This window comes from Canis lupus, chromosome 19 (genome assembly GCF_011100685.1).
Source record: "Canis lupus familiaris isolate Mischka breed German Shepherd chromosome 19, alternate assembly UU_Cfam_GSD_1.0, whole genome shotgun sequence".
In the NCBI taxonomy this organism is placed as follows: Eukaryota; Metazoa; Chordata; class Mammalia; order Carnivora; family Canidae; genus Canis; species Canis lupus.
In genome coordinates, this window is record NC_049240.1 from 1,000,535 (window position 1) to 1,004,682 (window position 4,148).

Sequence of the window (4,148 nt, forward strand, 5' to 3'; positions counted from 1 at the left end):
GGATGATTTGCCAGTATTTTATTCTGTTCTATACTTTGTCTTTTTTTTTGCTGACAATTTCTTTTGCTACGCAGAAGCTTTTTAGTTTGTGTATTACTACTTGTTTATTTTTACTTTCTTTGCCTTTGTTTTTGGTATTAAATCCAGAAAAAATCATTGTGATGATCTGTTTCCTTCTGGAAGTACTTTGGTTTCAGGTCTTAAATTCAAATCTTTAATCCATTTTGAGTTTCTTTTTGTGTATGGTATAAGAGAGAGAATCAGTTTTATTTTTCTGCATGTGCTATGCATTCTTCTACCATTTATTGATTTCGTATTCTTGGCTCCTTTGTCATAAGTTAATTGACCACCTACATATGTGTTTTATTTATTTATTTATTTATTTATTTGTTTATTTATTTATTTATCTCTATTCTTTTCCATTAGGTTCCTTTCTATTTTGTGATTTTATGACAATGATTATATGGAGTTTTCAATAATTTGTTTTATTCCTAAAAAAGTCTTACTCGTGTGAAATCCTTTTCTACCATTGATGAATAGTCTCATAAAATTCTGCAGGTAAACACTAAATAGATGGCATGAAAAAAAGCAAATTATTAGCCTCTAGGATTAGTGGTCGGTATGCATGTTCACTTTAAAGTAGTAGCTACAACTTCAGGTGTCTATGGAATGAATTGTAGAGAGTTTGAAATAAAAAGTATAAATATATTTGCAAAATATATTGCTGCTAGGCTACATTTTAAATAATTAAATCAGATTCTCTAGATGTGCGTACAAGGCCTAGATATTTTTTAAAAGCTAAATTTTTCTAATTTGCAGTGAAAGTTGAGAGTAATCAAAGCTAATAGGCTAAAGGTAATTGAAGGGGCAAAGGTGAAAGGGATTCCATTTGAACAGTTCAGTTTTAACAGTTTTGAAAAACTTCAAAATATAAATGACAATTTTGAAGTAATATGTAACAAGTTTAATAATTCAATTGAATTCTGGAAATATATAATTTGAAAAAATTTAAGAAGAAAATTATTGCGAAGGCACAAACTAAAACTCTTTTTAAGTTCAAGTTTGTGAAATACAGTTTTATAGATATTGGATATAATGTGTTTTGCTTCTCTTTGGACTATTTGGGAGTCAAATGAAAATGCTGTTAAGGTTCAGGCATTTTCTCATTTGATTTCTGAAATTGTTTTATTTCTAAAGTATGCATGAAAGGAAAGCTTCAGAAGACAAAATGATTACTTCACTAAAACATTATATAAGAGGTCTTCGTAATCTAAGGGGAAGGAATAATTGATAAGTGGTGTATTAGTTTCTTAGCCCAAACAGGTCGTCACAAACGTGGTGTCTTAGAACGAGAAAAATTTATTCTCTTACAGTTCTGGAGGGCAGGTGTCAGCGGAGCTATTGTCCCACCAAAGGCTCTGTGGGAGAATTCCTCCTTGCTTCTTTTAGTTTATGGTGGTTCCTGGCATTTCTTGGCTTGTGGCAGCATAATTCCGATCTCAGCCTCTATCTTCAACGGCCTTCTTTTTATGTATGTCTAGGTGTTTTCTTTATAAGGATGCTAACTGAATTTAGGGCCCACCCGAATCCAGTATGACCTCATCTGGATCCTTACCCTGATTACATCTGCAATTGTAGGATCCTTACCCTAATTACATGGGTGTTAAAAACTACCTATGATGAATCTATTAAATACAGAGACCAAATTTTTATAGTAAATAGTGTGTGTGTGTGTGTGTAGTATTTGTTATAAGAGGAATTCTTTGGGATCCCTGGGTGGCGCAGCGGTTTGGCGCCTGCCTTTGGCCCAGGGCGCGATCCTGGAGACCCGGGATCGAATCCCACATCGGGCTCCCTGCATGGAGCCTGCTTCTCCCTCTGCCTATGTCTCTGCCTCTCTCTCTCTCTCTGTGTGTGACTATCATGAATAAATAAATAAAATCTTTAAAAAAAAATAAGAGGAATTCTTTAATACAAATTAGCTAAATAAACTTAATAAAGTATCAGTAAATTAATAAGTGAATACAAATAAATTAATAAAATAAATAATAAATACACATTAATAAAGAATTAATTATTTAATTAGAATTTCTCCGGAATGTGAAACTAAAAACCCTACATGATATTGACTATAATTGCATCTATGTATGAATTATTAGTGATTATGTATATAGACTTTGTATATATATACATACATACAACTTCATCTGCCTCATGGTTTTACTCTCCAGAAGAATCATAAGGAGGCTCATATCTGCAAACACATCTGTAGGCTTCATTTATTTTCCAAGAGGTCTCTTTAAATCTTTTTTTAAAAAAATATGGAATACTTCACGAATTTACATGTCATCCTTGTGCTAGGAGCCATGCTAATTTTCTCTGTATCATTCCAGTTTTCATATATGTGCTGCCAAAGCAAGCACTTAATTTTTTTTTAAGGTTTGTTTATTTTTTTAGAGAGAGAGAGCATGAGTGGGAGGGGCAGTTGGGAAAGCAGAGAATCTCAAGCCGACTCCAGACCGAGCAGAGAGCCCCATGCAGGGCTCAATCTCATGACCTCAAGATCATGACCTGAACCCAAACCAAGAGTCAGAGGCTTAATTGCACCATGCAGGCACCCCAAAATCCTTTTATATTCACACCACACACACACACACATTATACCACAGACACCACACAAACATCTTGTACCAGAAAGGCAGATACACACACACACACACACACACACACACACACACAGATACTCACCCCTATACACACTTATACCACATTACACATACACTCAACATAGATATTTAAACAAATAAGGATAGTGCAGTGTGATTCATGATTGTGAGAAATGTTCACGCTGGGAATATAGAGAAGGAAGTAATGAATGATTTAGGGAAAGTAATATCAGGAAAGGCTTCAATGAGAAGATGAAGTACAAACTAATCCTGAAAACTAAGAATTCACTATTAAAATTTTGAACTATGGAGATAACATTTGCACTCTAGGAAAAGCTGTTAGAACCTAGGAATTAGGGCAACATCAAGATAAGCCACTCTAAGATATGACTGAAATATGTGGCTAAGGAGACTTAGTCATAAGATGCTAATGACCTAATTGACTGATTTTATGTCTTAAAATTCTGCCACAAACAGGATGAGAAAATAAATAGCTATTTACTACCACAATATGATATAAAATTTAGGAGCTACAGTGCTATGAAGAAAGGAAAGATTAGTTTAGTGTGTAATATTCTGAAAGGGAAGTGAAATTTGAAACTCAGTCTTGAAGATGAAGAAGAGTTGGATAGATGGGGAAGGAGAGAGGAGGTTGATGACAGTAGTACCATGAGTACCCTGGAAAGGAAAGAATGTCAAGAAGGAAGAAATGATTAAGGCCTTGGAACCCAAGTTAGATAAGATTGAAAGGAGACTGGGACACCTGGCTGGCTTAGTCTGTAGAGTATGCAACTCTCAATCTCAGGGTCATGAGTTCAAGTCCAGTGTTGGGCATGGAGCCTACTTAGAAAAAAGAAAAGAAAAAAACCACTAGAAGATCCTCAGTGATATTCCAAGATGTATCACACTAGTGATACATCTTGGAATATCACAAGATATCAGGCGTGGATTCTCAGAATAAGTAGATTTGTATTGGGTTAGGGAGTGAATGGTGTTTTGTTTTGAGTAGAAATTACTGCCCAGAGACTGAGTATGCCTTTGCCAGAAATTTATTTAAACAAGTTCACTGCAGAAATTCCACAAGCCAATAGCATATAGGATAATATCTCTTAATAAGCTTATAAAGAAAGAACATACTCCAAAGAAATGATGGATTTCTTACACTGTTGTTCCAGGCAAGTGGAGACAGAAGGAAAAAAATCAAAATTTAGCCGAAGTGTACACCTTAATAGGAGTCGATGCTTAGCCAGGGACAGCTGCCAGCTGCCAGCACAAGAATAAAAGCCTCTGTTGCTAGAAAACCCCGCGCTGGTATGGACAGGGCCCGGGGCTTTTTTGCAAGGCCACTTCAGTTTGCACCACTGCTGGTAAGAATCGCCTTTACTGTGGAAGGAGCTATTTAGCCCCAAAGTCTTTGGAGAGCTATTTAGGTCAGCAGAGTCCTCTTGTCCACACAGAACATGCAAACCTTGGGTGTTTATA

The 4,148-nt window shown here is 35.6% G+C and overlaps 1 non-coding gene across 1 annotated transcript; it reads right to left on the bottom strand.

The window, feature by feature from the left end:
• Positions 1 to 2,315: 2,315 nt before the first annotated feature.
• LOC119864535 lies at positions 2,316 to 2,423 on the bottom strand. Its single transcript, XR_005374363.1, has one exon. It is a non-coding gene; the product is annotated as a U6 spliceosomal RNA (small nuclear RNA).
• Between the last annotated feature and the right edge of the window lie 1,725 nt (positions 2,424 to 4,148).